We start from the raw sequence: 16,353 nt of genomic DNA, 5'->3' as shown, positions 1-16,353 counted from the left end.
TTGTGATAAAAGCATTATTTATTGTTGTTTACAACAACCTTAGTGATTTAGTTTACCTGGTAAACACTGTCATCACCAGCAGCATCAGAAAATTCTCAGCAGCAGGATGAAGGACGAGTCCCCTCAGAAAGAACATTTAGATTTGTTCAAAACAGTATGTAAAATCTGCGTGTTCATTATCGCATGCAACTCGTGTTTTGATCAAAGAGAGCGAGAGGTAGAGAAGAAGTCAAGTAGTTTGGATTTGAAATTATCCAGTTGGAGCAGAGTGTGAACATGACACCTGGAGGAGTTCAGTGTTTAGTGGCAGGTCCAGCAGAGTTCTGTCCCCCCAGGATCTGCTCTGAGGGCCTGAAGGGAAAGTCGTACAGAGGAACACCCAGAGCCTTCAGCTTCTCCCTACAGGTGTGCAGCAGGTCGTCGTACTCCTGCAGGTCAGGGGTTTGATGTCATCACCACATCAGCTGACAGACTTCTCTGAGAATCATTGATTATATTAAAACATAAAAACCCGACTGACCTTTCGATCCTGAGCCAAGTCACTCTGCAAGGCGCTGATGGTGGCGTGCTTAGACTCCAGTATTTCCTACAAGAAGAAAAACACTTTCAGGTATTTGTTCTTGAACAGTTGGAGGGTCTGTAAATAATAACAAACCAAGCACAGAACCTTGTGGTGCCACTTCAATCATTAAAAAGGACGTTGTTTTGAGACCATCAGTACAGATCGCCTTTGTTCTGTAAGACAAATATGCTCAGAGCTGCACAAATCCAGATGCAAAGACGCATTTTTTAACTTTTGGAAACATCAATATGAAATGTCACCTCGAGTCTGTTTGCGGCGCTGCTGCCTGCAGTTTGGTCGACGTAGGAGGCCGAGAGCGCGGCGCAGAGCTGAGCTTCCTTCTTCTCCAGCGTTTCAGTCAGCGCTGCCAGCTTCCTCTCCAGCAGCAGCTCCTTCAGGCCACTCTTCTGCTGCACGTCCAGGATGGCCTCTGTCTGCCGCTTCAGCAGCTCGTCTCGCTCCTGCTGAACCTGCCGGGCACGGAGACGCTCGTATGAAGACCTGCAGGGCTGAACAGAAGGTAAAACCTGTGATGTGACTGTTTTACCTTTTCAAACGCCTGCAGCAGCAGCTCGTGCTCCACCGTCAGATCCCTCAGCTCCTTTTCAACGACCTTCACTCGAGCTCTGGTCGTCTGTCAGATGCATAATTAACAGTTTGTCATGTGAAAGATGGAAAAATATACAGAAATTTGACTCAAGATGAGTAGGTTTTCCTTAAGCACGGGTAACAATGAGTATTAATGCACAAAATATTGTAAAATAAACAGATATCCAAGATTATCTGCTCAACTTAAAACACTGAAATACTAACATGAAATAAGCTTCATTTTTAGTTAAGAGAGCTTTCTGAACCCTGTGCAGTGAACGCACCACCATCGCGGCCTTGGCCTGGTTGTAGTCTTGTAGCTGTTTTTGGAGCTCGGGCAGCCTCAGCTGGGCGTCCTGCAGAGACTCTCTCAGGCGTTTGTTCTCCTGCTCGGCTGCTGAAAGCTCTTTGTCCGCTCGCGCCTGCAGCTTCGTTGCCTCTGCAAGTTCCTCCTACCAAACAACAAACAAAACCATGGCAGCCACCTCAAACCAAAACAGAAAACCCTTTACTTCACATTGTCACCACATGTGGTTTTCTAGTCAAGGTTAGAGCTTTCAAATAAAACTGATTTATTCACAAAATATAAGAACATCATAGAGCCAAATAAAAACACAAAATAGGGACAATTTATTGTAGCTCCAGAAACTTTTTCTGTGAGAGCAAAATAACTATTTACAAGTTAATTATTTGAAGGTGGAGAAAAACACATTTGTGAGTGCCTGAAGTAGACCCATTGGTAAAAAATTGTGCATCAATTATTTTTAAATAAGTAAATAAATCACTTCTCAAATAATTCAAATAGACGTCGGGACAGAAGATGAAACATCTTTGTGAAACAACTGAATAAATATTATTTTAGTTCAGGGAACCCTTACTGTGAGAGCAAAATAATATATGAGATACAAATAACTTTATATGGATATGTTAACAATATTGACCTGAACATTGAACATTGCCTGAAAGTCTATAGTAAAAACAAAACTCTAAATAAAGTGAATCAACCTCTTCACATTCCTGCCATTAAAGTTCAGTAGAAACAGTGAGTTTTTAATTTGAGCTGTTACTCCTTCACTCCAGCCTGTACCGCCTCTCACCTTCAGCTCCTTCTGATCCGCCAGCAGTTTGGTTTGAATGGCTGAGTAGTATTCCTCAGCGCCTCGGAGAGCTCTGTCGTGGTCCTCCACCAGAGTCACCACGCGACTCTTCATTCTGTCCTCAATCTCGTTGATCTCGGCCCGCCGCCTTTTGCCCTCCGCTTCGATCATCGTCTGCATTTTCTTGTGATATTTCACCTCAAGTCCTGTTTATAAAGCAACAGAAGGAAAATGTTTAGATGGGTTTTTTTAATTGTAACTCAAATGGAAATGGGGTTTATTCACCTCTGATTCTTCTGTCGTAGATGTTTGCCAGCTCCATTAGCTCCACCTGGTGTTTCTGTTGGGAATCAGACAGACGTGAGGCATAGCTGTAGAAATAAAGCAGCTGAAAGTTTTAAAAATGAAAACCAGACTCACCAGCTTCAGCTCCTTGATGCAATTTTCGTTGTGGAGCTTCTTCTCCCTGAGGTCCGCCTGCAGGCCGTGCTTTTCTCCCTGGAGCGCAACCTCTGACTCTGTGTGCTGGTTCTGGATCAGCGAGGTCGAGGCGATGCCGTCCGTCTTCAGCACAGAGATCGCGCCGTGGTGTTCGGCCAGGACGTGCTTCAGCTTCTGCTTGTACACCTGAACGCCAGCACCGTCCACGCACCAATCAGACGTGTTTCAGTGTAAGTAAACTTTCAATACACTCACTTGAATCAGATGAATCATATAGAGATGGTGGGATGTTATTTTCTACAGAAGGAAATGCTAGAAAGTTTAAATAATTTAAAGAAAAAACTGAATTTTGTGCAGCACAAAAGCCTGTGTTTTACAGGTTCCTCTCTGTGTGTTTACTGGTTCCTCTCTGTTTGTTTACAGGTTCCTCTCTGTTTACTGGTTCCTCTCTGTTTGGTTACAGGTTCCCCTCTGTTTGTTTACTGGTTCCTCTTTGTTTGGTTACAGGCTCCTCTCTGTTTGTTTACTGGTTCCTCTTTGTTTGGTTACAGGCTCCTCTCTGTTTGTTTACTGGTTCCTCTCTGTTTGGTTACAGGCTCCTCTCTGTTTGTTTACTGGTTCCTCTTTGTTTGGTTACAGGCTCCTCTCTGTTTGTTTACAGGTTCCCCTCTGTTTGTTTACAGGTTCCTCTCTGTTTGTTTACTGGTTCCTCTCTGTTTACTGGTTCCTCTTTGTTTGGTTACAGGTTCCCCTCTGTTTACTGGTTCCTCTTTGTTTGGTTACAGGCTCCTCTCTGTTTGTTTACAGGTTCCCCTCTGTTTGTTTACAGGTTTCTCTCTGTTTGTTTACTGGTTCCTCTCTGTTTGTTTACTGGTTCCCCTCTGTTTACTGGTTCCTCTTTGTTTGGTTAAAAGGCTCCTCTCTGTTTGTTTACTGGTTCCCCTATGTTTACAGGTTCCCCTCTGTTTGTTTACAGGTTCCCCTCTGTGTATAGGTTCCCTTATGTTTATAGTTTCCCCTCTGTTTGTTTACTGGTTCCTCTCTGTTTACAGGTTCCTCTCTGTTTGTTTACTGGTTCCTCTCTGTTTGTTTACTGGTTCCTCTCTGTTTACAGGTTCCTCTCTGTTTGTTTACTGGTTCCTCTCTGTTTACAGGTTCCTCTCTGTTTGTTTACTGGTTCCTCTCTGTTTACAGGTTCCTCTCTGTTTACAGGTTCCTCTCTGTTTGTGGGTTCCTCTCTGTTTGTTTACTGGTTCCTCTCTGTTAATCATCTCTCAGATTCATCTTTTTTGGGTGTAACCCCACACTGCTTTTGATGTAAATTCAACTTTACATAAAATTTCTGAAAAATAAGACTAATTTGAAGAATATTATTTTGTTGTTGCAGAATATTATTTTGTTGTTGCAGTAGATAAATAGAAAGAAGAATATAGGTAAGGTGTGCGTGGACACGTCAGGCTGTGCAGTACTGAGAAGCAGTACATAGGAGTATAAGTATATGTAAATATTTTTTTGGATTTTTACATACTCTACTACTCTAATTCTCTCTGTACTCTGGCAGTATTTAATCAAACACACACTTTAAAAACTAATTTATAAAAATATTCCAGTAAAAAATAAAAATAAAGTCTTTGACTAAATGTGCATGCAGCTCACAGTGATCTCCACTCGGTGGCGCTCCTCCGCCTCCTCTCTCTCCCTTTGTCTGTTCCTCAGCTCGGCCTTCGTCTCCTCCAGGTTCCTCTTGGAGATTTCCCAGAAGGCCTGGATCTTGTCCCTCTCCAGCTGGAAGTAGCTCCTCTCCTCCCCGCTCCCTGTCCAGCTCCTCTCGGAGGCGAACTATGTGCTCCTCCAGCTGGAAGTTCACAGACAACCCATACAGTGAGAGCTGGACGGTCAGTGCTCAATCCTACCTGTTTGTTTCACTTTATTATTAATTCTCTCCTTGATGGATCAGATTTTTATTTTTGTTAGATCATAATATATATAATATACTCCAGAGGTGTGTGACCTCAATAGCAATTGTAAGTCGCTTTGGATAAAAGCATCAGCTAAATGAAAATAAAATGTAACTAAAATTTTAATTAGTGTAGCAGTTTAAAGTTGTTTGATGGCTCTGCTTTAAAAAAATTATATTCTACCCTACATGCTCTGTATTGGTGGTGCTTTATTTAAATATTTTATAGCAGTAGTATCTGTAGAGAGGAGTGTCAGTGTGGATCTTTTGGATCAGGAAGCTTTGGAGATCTTTGGTTTACTGTTTACATGCTTCACCATAAGTAGAGATGTTAGGCTTCAAGCTAACAAGTAAGCAGCCATTTTTGACCCAACACTTCTTACTATTAACTCGTAGTACACCATGCAGCAGCTTCCTCCATCACCCCAACCTCCTCTTTACATGCTCATTTTTTGGTATTACACATAAGATTTATATTTGTGTTTTTCTATTAATGGGGGATTAGCTCCCCAGTCAGAATTAGTGTTGCTGCTCAGATTCTTGGAGAGCTCCCTCAAACAGCTGAGCCCTTTCCACCACATCTACCTGCACCAGGGCTGCATGTCAAGAACACTTAAGTCGAAGAAGCTGGGCTGGAGACCAAAACCAAAAGGTGCACATTCAGTGTTCTCCACACCGATGGGAAACTGACTAATTTGGGTCTCAGTAAGGGTGCAACTTCCTCCAGAAATAACATCCAAATGTTTGTTTATGTTGACATTAAAAATGTTTTAATGTCAACTAATATTGCATCATAAGATGTTTTTATTCTTAATGTCTGGTTCAATATCAGAGTAAAAGTAGGTAGGTAGATTTATTTTATTTACAATATTAGGTTATAGAGTGAAATTGAGTTGTAACTCCCTTCTGCTGTGGCTCAGGGGTAGAGCGGGTTGCCTGTTAATCGGAATGCCGGCGGTTCAATCCCCGGCTCCTCCAGGCTGCATGTCAAAGTGTCCTTGGGCAAGATACTGAACCCCGAATTGCTCCTGGTGGCTGTTCCACCAGTGTGTGAATGCAGATGTAAAAGCGCTTTGAGTGGTCCAAAAGACTAGAAAGGTGCTATACAAATATGGAGCATTTAATATTGGCATTATCCAGAGTGGTTTATTATTATAAAACTTATTGGAAGCAGCATTGTCACTGGACGAGGGGAGCAGATGTTTACTACTTTACATATTGTTGTATTCTTTAATATTTTAAATAAGCTGACTATATGTTTTTTTTAATATAAACTCTGTAACTGTCAAATAAATGTAGTAGAGCAAAACGCACAATATATAAGTACATCTGAGAACAAAGTAGTGGTAGTAAATGAAATCGTTCAAGTGAGTTTAAGTACTCAAGTCCTCAAAGCTGGACCAAATATAAAAGGGCTACATTTTCTACATTTATAAAATAAGATACAAATATAAAAATACACTTTATTTGTCATTGTAGGCAAATGATGACAGTTTTGTTTGGCAGCTCTCAGTGAGGAGCAGCATCAATAAAAGTAGGATAAATATATAATTAATCAATATAATCAATCTAAATGTAAGGATGAATATAAGTATGAAAGAGGAGGCACATCATGGATTGAAGGTTAGCAGTGAAAGAACAAACTGACTGTCAGTATAAAAATATATTGCACAAAATGTAAAGATGGACCTCAGCACAGTTATTGATTCATTTCCCACACATTAATGTGCTGGAGTTCAGAGCAGCAACAACAAAACACTGGGCTGCAGCTAGCATGTGAAGCTACACCCTTTCATGTTAGATAGCTTTGACGAAGATAGCCGTGTTAGCATCTCTGACCTGATCCTTGGACATCTCTTCTGTTGAAAGACCGTCCACCACAGCAGAAGAAGACTTCCTCTGCCCGGCCTTTTTGCTTTTGGTCTTCTTTGGCGGCTGCACAGAAAACACATCAACATTTACACCAAGCTAATAATAGTTAGCGTCCATGCTATAACTGTAGCTGGCTGATGCTAAGCTACTACATGCTAACCGTACTCCACAACATTACTGTGATAAAACTACTGATTAAAACAAAGCGTTTCCTCACCATGGTGAAGTATCGTGCTGTCCCACAAACGTCGGTAGTGACAAAAGTTTAAGTTTTAATAACTGCTAGCTAGCGTTAGCGTTAGCCGCAGCTGCAGCTCGGCTACACTGAGCCAAACAGCAAGCGCTGCCATGGCAACTTCTTCTTCTGTTCCTTTTCCGGCAGACTAGGCACGGTTAGTGCATTGCTGCCTCCCATTGGTGATAGTAACAGTCTACATTAAGGCTCCTCCTGGCCTATATTTTCCAATAAAGGCCCGCAGATTTTAAGAAGTAAATTAATTCCAATGCCCTCTGTTTTTGATTAGGACCTTCACCCATCAGAGTTTTAAAGATAATAGTTCAACTCCCAGATCGTTTAGACCCATGAATAACAGTCTCCTTTCCTCAGCATATCTCAGACATATGCTGTGCATGATGATATGTTTGACCAACTCCTCTACTCCACATTCTTGACGCTTGCCGTCCCTGTGTTTCCCCACCAGAAACAGTCCACTTGCCAACCCGCAATGTCCCAATCTTAATCTGGCCAATTTAATTTGATCCATCTGAGGCAAGTTCATTATATTCCCAGGGTTTACTGATTGTTTGATGTCATGTAACGTCTTTACTCCACTCGTGCTGCCATTGTTGGGTCAGGCTTTACTTGATGATGCTACAGAGCTCCAGTCTGTCAAATGGAACCTCCACCTCCACATTTTCCCTACCTCAACTTGCCCTAGCCGCCTCATCAGCAGCCTCATTCCCCTCAACCCCCACATGTGCTGGAACCCACAGGAACCCACACTACACCCCCGCCTCTCTGGCCTATAAACCACTGTTAAAATCTCCCTGACTAAGTCTGACCTAGCACCATCTCTTTCTCCCCCTATCGCCATCAAGCCAGACGGTCAATCAGAACAAATAATGGATCTAGCTGCTGATCCATATGCATGACACCCATAATCAAAAACTGATCTTATCGTGTATCCAACAAAGGTTTAAGTCAAGGGCAACTGGACTTGGTTGAAGGTACTGGAAGACGTTTCGTCCCTCATCCAAAGGACTTCTTCAGTTCTGACTGACTGGCAGGGAAACTCAGCTATTTAACCTCAGTGGGGTCGTTGGCCCGGGTCATCGATACCGCTGGTTCGTTAGTGTTCCTTGTTGCTGTGACGACAGTCGTTACAGTCGTTAAGACTACCTGTGGCCAAGACTGAACGACCATTGTTGGTATCTTGTAGATGGCTTCCTTGACACCTCTCTCAAACCATCCATCTTCTCTGTCTAAAATGTGCACCTGGTGGTCCTCAAACGAGTGTCCTCTGTCCTTCAGATGTAAGTAGACAGCAGAGTCTTGACCTGAGGAGTTGGCCCTTCTGTGTTGAGCCATGCGTTTGTGTAGTGGTTGTTTAGTCTCCCCAATATACAGGTCTGTGCATTCCTCACTGCATTGGACCGCATACACTAGATTGCTTTTCTTGTGTTTGGGGGTGCGGTCTTTGGGGTGGACCAGCATCTGTCTTAGTGTGTTCTTGGGTTTAAAAAACACAGGGATGTTGTGTTTGTTGAAAATCCTCCTGAGTTTCTCTGATACTCCAGACACGTATGGAATCACAATTTTTCATGTAGATGTTTGCCACAATCGGGGATACCGGTGAGCCCATGGCACAGCCATGCTTCTGTCTGTAGAATCCACCGTTGTACTGGAAGTAGGTGGTGTTTAGACAGAGGTCGAGTAATTTACAGATTTGGTCAGGGCTGAGGCTAGTTCTGTTGTCCAGGGTGTTGTCTTGTGTTAGCCGTTTCCTGACGGTTTCTACTGCCTCTATGGTGGAGATGCAGGTGAACAAAGAAGTCACGTCATAGGATACCATGGTTTCATCTGGATCCAGTTTTAGTCCTCGAACTTTGTTTTGGATGTGGTGAGGCGTGTTTCCCACCAAAGGAGCTTAGATGGTAGATGGTAGTCCTAACGACTGTAATGACTGTCGTCACAGCAACAAGGAACACTAACGAACCAGCGGTATCGATGACCCGGGCCAACGACCCCACTGAGGTTAAATAGCTGAGTTTCCCTGCCAGTCAGTCAGAACTGAAGAAGTCCTTTGGATGAGGGACGAAACGTCTTCCAGTATCTTCAACCAAGTCCAGTTGCCCTTGACTTTAACCTTCATTGGATAACTATGACCTGGATGACTGAGAATCTTCATAGTGATCTTATCATGGCTTTATAAATCATCAGCATAAGCTTCCTGTCTGCACCCCAAGAACACCCAGCCAAACACCTCATAATATGGATAACCTTTCCACACTTATTTACCATTCTACTTACATATTCTTTATAGGTTAACTTTTCATCCAACCAGACACCAAGAAACTTGAAGACCCTAACTCTCTCAAGAGGTTCCCCATACATCTTAAGGCCCTGACTGTCTATGTTCCTCTTCCTGCCAAAAACCATATACTTTGTTTTTGTCAATGATAACCTAAAGCCCCACTTCTCACTCCAAGCCTGCACCTTATCCAAAGCCCACTGCATCTTTTTAAATAGATACCCAGTATTACGGCCTCTTTTCCACATTGCCACATTCCCCATCATCTGCGAACAAAGATCACTGAAATCCACTTCCTACTTCATCAAACATATTATTGACCATTATATTGAACAGGACTGGACTGATGACACTACCCTGTGGAGTCCCATTATCTACAATTACAGAGTCAGAAAAGCTCCCTCCCACTCTTACCTGAATACTCTGTAGCTTCAGAAAGTCCTTAATCCAATTAATCATTCTACCCCGATTCCCTGCATCATACAGCTTAATGACTACTCCTTCTTTCCACAACATATCACAATCCTTCTCTATATCAAAACACACACCTACCACCACCTCTTTATTTACAAGGCTTTCTTGACATCATCGTCCAACACTAAAACTGAATCCATAGTCCCATGACCAAGTCTGAAGCCATTCTGATATGCGGAGAAAAAACATTTCTTTTCTAATCTATATACCAACCTGTCAGTAACCATCCTTTCCATAATCCTACAAATGACAGCTGTGAGTGCAATTGGCCTATATGATCCAGGGCTTTCAACTTACTTACCGGTTTTTAAAATTGGCACAAGAACTGCATGTTTCCATTTAGCTGGATAAATACCACACTGTTTTTATCAATGCCAGTACCTCCTCCAATGCAAAGTCATCCATATGCTGAAAGATCTCATATCTCATATCCCAATCTCTCCCAGGAGTAGTGTGTCGCCCTCGTCTTATTGCCCTCCTTAGTTCATGCATAGAAAAGAACATATTGATTACATCACTATTGTCGTTATTCCTATCAAGTTTGTGCCCTTCCTGCTCAAGCTAATCAAACCTTCTCTACCAACATTCCTATCACTGTGCACTTGCTGGAAACCCCTAACCAACAGATATGCCTTGTCCTCATTACTTACCACTTCACTACTCCCTTCTACCAAAACCGGAATAGAGAAACCTCTATTAATTCCAGCCATCCGATGAATCATGTTCCAGACCTGTTTAACAGTAGTCTCAGAACCTAAAGTACCACAGAACTTCTGCCAACTCTCTCTCTTCGCACATTTTGTAACCTTTCTAGCCTCAGCTCGCCGTTTCTTATATTCAATAACAAGGCTCTCAACAGGACATCTGCGAAGCTGCCTATAAGCTCTATTTCAAACCCTCACAGCCTCATCACAAGCCTGGTTCCACCACGGCACTACTTTTCTCTTTTTCCTCTCACTCTTAAATTGAATGGCTTTTTCTGTTGCTTTCCTCACAACTCCACAAAAAGAATTACTTCACTTATCAGTGCTATATTGGCTAACTACATCTCCTAAGCTTGCTACCAACTGTTCTATGAATTTATCCCAATTTGATTTTGGGAAAATTAAACCCCCTCTCCGCTCTCTCCTTCTTCACCTGTAAAACACTGCCAAATGTTCTTAAAATAGGAATATGATCACTCCCTGAGGTGTTAAGTTCCATAGGATCCCAACCCCCTACACCTAGCAAGTTCTCCTGACGCAAATGTTAAATCAATACATGACAAGCTCCCACTACTCACTTGAACATAACAAGCTCCATTTCCATCTCTGATTCTACTGCCCCAAAGAGGAGTGTGAGCATTAAAATCTCCTGTCCACACCATGAAAACCTACCTGCTGAGCACCATACCTCAGTTGCGACACATTCAAGTCCTGAGGTTACATTTACTAGCCTTTATTGAGCACCTTTTTTTAACAAAAATTGCAAACCCCCCTCCAGATGCATTTCTGTCCTTACGTAAACTAAAAACTAAACTAAAGTCGGTTCAAGCCATGTCTCCTGAATGCATATTAGCTGTGTTTTTTCTTTGAAACCATCCACAAACTTCTTTAATTCCTGTCCATTAGCTACCAAACTTCTGGCATTCCACTGCAGGATACAAAACATTAAGAGATTAATTGTCAACCTCATCATCTTCATCATCTTCCATTTGGTTTCCATTATTTTTTCCACTTCTGTCTGTTGAGAACACATATCTATATAGGGTAGCTGGCTCAGCCCCTATAACCCCAAGACTCCCCTTAGCAGCACTTCTTACAACAACTGAATTATTCTTAGTCTGCTCATGTCACACATTACTTCCACAATGAAAGCCAGGAATTCCATCTTACTCACCACCACTGAATCTTCTGTTACACAGGCTGGCGGAGGGCATTCCCCTTCTCTCCTCCTTATATCCCCCACCTCACCACTTGTTGCAACTTTTTTAACAGCCTCAGCATAAAATACCCCTTTGTTAGTCTTAGGGAAAAAACATTATTTTGATAAACCCTTCTTTAAGTGTCTGGCCATTTGGTATATTATCACAATAAAACCAAAAAACTCCACCTGACTCTTGTCAATGTGCTGGATCATTTGCATATTAAAGTTAAAAACATGAATTGTAATTAAAATAGCTTCTATTTATGTTTACATTCAGCTTGTAAAGTGTCATTGTGATATGAGTAAAGCTGAGAAAAAAGCCTATTTGACTGAGGTGTCTCGCCTTAAGTACAAATTAGAGGTTGGCTAGTTTTTACTTGAGTATTTTCTCTTCATACCACTTTCTACTTCTTCTCCACCACATCTCATTTTACTTCACTACATTTATCTGACAGCTTTGTAGATACTTTACAAATTAATATATGAACAGCATATTAAATATGTTGTTGTGAAATATATTAAAATAATTCAAAGGAAAAGCAGCAGATCTTCACATGTGTGAAGCTGAAATCAAGGAATGTTTTCACATGAAAAATGATTTCAATGTCAGTCTAACAATTATTATATTTTTTTTTTTTTAGCTTTGTACTGTTGGTTAGACAAAGCAAAGTTTTGTGAAGGTGTAAGTTCAGGCTCTGAGTAACTGTGACGGCCTTTCTCACTATTTTTAGAATTTTGATAATAGATTAATGGAGAAAATAATCAGCAGATTGATCCAGAATGAAAATAATCATTAGCTGCACTCCGATACAAAATAACTGAAAATCAGCACAACAACAACAGTATAATCCTGCTTTTACATTAATGCACAGTAATATAACAATTTAAAGTACACTCACCTGCCACTTTATTAGGTACACCTGTTCAATTGCTTGTTAACACAAATAGCTAATCAGCCAATCACATGGCAGCAACTCAATGCATTTAGGCATGTAGACGTGGTCAAGACAACATGCTGAAGTTCAAACCCAGCATCAGAATGGGGAAGAAAGGGGATTTAAGTGACTTTGAACGTGGCATGGTTGTTGGTGCCAGACGGGCTGCTCTGAGTATTTCAGAAACTGCTGATCTACTGGGATTTTCATGCACAACCATCTCTAGGGTTTACAGAGAATGGTCCGAAAAAGAGAAAAAATCCAGTGAGTGGCAGATGAGTGGACGAAAATGCCTTGATGTCAGAGGACAATGAGCAGACTGGTTCTACATGACAGAAAGGCAACAGTAATAACTAAGATGTGCAGAATACCATCTCTGAACGCACAGCATGTTGAACCTTGAAGCAGATGGGCTACGGCAGCAGAAGACCACACCGGGGGCCACTCCTGTCAGCTAAGGACAGGAAACTGAGGCTACTATTCGCACAGGCTCACCAAAACTGGACAATACAAAATTGGAAAAACATTGCCTGGTCTGATGTGTCTTGACTTCAGCTTCAACATTCAGATGGTAGGATCAGAATTTGGCGTAAACAACATGAAAGCATGGATCCATCCTGCCTTGTATCAACAGTTTAGCCAGGTGGTGGTGGTGTAATGGTGTGGGGGACATTTTCTTGGCACACTTTGGGCCCCTTACGCGACAGCCTACCTGAGTATTGTTTCTGACCATGTCCACCCCTTTATGACCACAGTGTACCATCTTCTGATGGCTGCTTCCAGCAGGACAATGCTCTATGTCACAAAGCTCAAATCATCTCAAACTGGTTTCTTGAACATGACAATGAGTTCACTGAACTCCAACTGCCTCCACAGTCACAAGATCTCAATCCAACAGAGCACCTTTGGGATGTGGTGGAACGGGAGATTTGCATCATGGATGTGCAGCCGACAAATCTGTGTGATGCTATCATGTCAATATGGAAAGTCTCTGAGGGATGTTTCCAACACCTTGATGTAAATATGCCACGAAGAATTAAGTCAGTTCTGAAGGCAAAAGGGGGGTCCAACCCAGTACTAGCAAGGTGTACCTAATAAAGTGTAGAATAGTACAACAGCAACAGGCATTTTTCTTTCTGCTGTGAGTACTTTTACTTTTACTTTTGATACCTTTAGCACATTTTTCTGATTATGTTTACATACTTTTACTTTAGTAACATTTTCAATACAGCAGTTTTACTTGTAACAGAGTATTTTACAGTGAGGTATTAGTACTTTTTACTTAAGAAAAGAATCTGAATACTTCATCCACCACTGACACACACATACTGTAAATACACACTTATAACTGGGCAACTTGAATTAGTATTGAAAGGGCAACCTGTTTATAATGAATGTCATGAAAGTGTATTTTTAAATTATGTATGTCATGTCAGCAGCACCTGAAAAAAAGAACCATGTTAATAGTACTTTTTACTGTTGATATTTAAGTGAGATTTTACATGGTATGCATTTGGGGACTACCATCTATTTGTCCCTATTTCCAGGAAAACTGCCTAAAATAACAAACCCAAAATGAATCAGTAATAACTCGTCAACCATTAAGCCAAGATGCATAATTATTTTGAGAGGTCAGAATATGAATCAACCTAACTTATTTATTTTTCCAAGAGTAAATGGAGATAATAAATAAAGGAAAATACATTTTCATCCTCGCCTGGTATAAATTCAGAATCAGAATCAGCTTTATTTGCCAGGTGTGTGTACACATACGAGGAATTTGACTCAGAATTGTACATTGCTTTCAAGGGGCTTACTCATAGAATAACACAATAATAAAATCAAATCAGACAGTGTAGACAACACAAATATACACACTATGAACAAAAAACAAAATAGACATATTGATAAATAGTGCAGTGAGCAGAGTGCAAAGGATGCAGGAGTAAAATTATTATTATCATTAATTATGTACATGTCGGAGGTGGATGTGATATACAGGTACACATACATGCATACATGTACACAGTGCGATGGAGCATAGCGCAAAGGATGCTGGAATAAATAAGTATTATTGTGCAGGAGTTATTTACTTGAGGTAGGTGGATTTGGTATACTGTATATGACAATATGAACAGTATGAAAAGCTCTGAAAGTTATTTACCTCTCCTTGTTTGGTTGTTTTATGTCAGTTTGTTCTGTGTCTCTGGTTTCAGTCTGTTTCCATGTTTTATCTGTTATGATCTGTCAGCTGGTATTTAGTGGTGTTGTTGAGTGTTGTCCTGTTTCATGGTTGGTTCTGTCTCTGTTCCCTACCCCGGTCTATGTAATAGTTGGTCCAGTTTTGTTCCTGGTCTTGTGTTCTCTGTATAGCCTTGTTTATTGCATTGTTCATTGGCACATTCAGTTTTGCTCATTTGTAACTGTCTGTCTTGAATCTTAGGTTTAACCCTGCATTTTAGCTCTGCGTCTTAGTTAAAGTCTTTGTATTTAGTCCTTGTTCTGTGTTTGCATTATTTTGGCTTTATCTGCTCTGTGTTCTGTTTAATCCTAGCTTCAGTCTGTTTTCCCTGTTGGTTGTAGTTTATTTGTGATCTGTCTGCTTGTGTCTGGATTAGTTTTTTATTTATATTATTCTGATCTGTTACATCTAATTTTGATGTGTGTGTTTAGTGTTCAGTAATCTATATTCTGTCTGTTATTCCAGAAGCCCTTTGCCTGCCTGTCTCTCTGTTCTCCTCTGCTGTCTCTCTGCCTGCCTGTCTCTCTGTTCAGCTCATCAGCCAGTCGTTGAGTACCAGCAGTGTTGGGGGATGGTCTCCTGTAGTTAGTAAATGTTGGCAGGCCTCTCCACACTGAAGCAGGGTCGTTGGCTGCAAAGCTGTTATGTAGCTTTTCAGCATAGCTCCTCTTTGCTGCTTTGACCTCTTTAGTCAGAGTGTTCCTGGCCTGGTAGTACAGGACTCTGTTCCCACTTCTGAAGGCCTCCTCCTTGGTCTGACGAAGCTGCCTGAGTTTCGCTGTGAACCAGGGTTTTTGGTTGTTGTATGTGAGGAAGTTTTTAGTCAGCATATACACATGTCCTCACAAAAACTGATGTAGGATGTCACAGTGTCAATTAGTTCGTCCAGGTCAGTGGCTGCAGCCTCAAAAACACTCCAGTCAATGCAGGCCTGTACCTCCAGCTTTCTCTCGTTGGTCCATCTTTTCACACACACAGGCCTGAGGTGGAATGTAAACAGCGACCAGAGCTGCTGCTTCTCCAGCTAACAACTATGAGAAAGTTCTAGGGTCGATAAGGAGCAGTGGAATAGTATAAGTAGTTGAAAGTCCAATATTTAAGAGCTCTTCTCTGGTAAATGTTACCAGAGAGGGACGGCAGAAAACAGAGTTAATAATCAAAAACACAAAAAGCATACAGACCGTAATCCAGAGGCTTCCATCCTCCTCTGGCACCATCTTACTACCAAATCTATAATGTAATAGCAAAATCACCATCAAAACTACATCCAACTCATTATAATGCAACTGAATATCTTCAAATACACATAGAATACAACTGAACTGTAAATTTGATGAAAAATAAACTACAACTAAACAGTTATTACACAAATTTCAAAAACATACCGGGCGAATGTCCGTGTTTTGGCCATATTTACTGTTTATATGTTCACTTTTATTGGGAGTTATCTTCAAAACACTATTTCTCTCCATACAACCAGGTTGCAAATAACATAAAGCTTCCAAAACATTGAAATATTGATAAATATTTCAAGCGTTTTACAGGTTTGAAAACGGCAACAGCAATGCCTTTTTTGGTTGAATTTGGAAAGCAGTGCACTTTTTTTTTTTATGTTGCTAGGCAACCACCGGATCAGCTGTCCTGTCACATTTGCAGAAAATTGATCACTCTTGCATTGTTTGAGGGTGAGAGGTGAACAAAGACACAGAAGACAGGGAAACAGAGATCTGTGTTGGTACATGAGACCCT

The 16,353-nt window shown here is 41.3% G+C and overlaps 1 pseudogene; it reads right to left on the bottom strand.

Moving 5' to 3' along the window:
* Window positions 1-6,885, bottom strand: LOC119914950 (annotated as a pseudogene).
* Between the last annotated feature and the right edge of the window lie 9,468 nt (window positions 6,886-16,353).

This window comes from Micropterus salmoides, unplaced genomic scaffold (assembly GCF_014851395.1).
Source record: "Micropterus salmoides isolate LMB-PRFRI ecotype aquatic unplaced genomic scaffold, ASM1485139v1 Ms_hic_scaffold_1, whole genome shotgun sequence".
NCBI lineage: Eukaryota > Metazoa > Chordata > Actinopteri > Centrarchiformes > Centrarchidae > Micropterus > Micropterus salmoides.
This window is presented reverse-complemented; position numbering and strand designations above follow the sequence as displayed.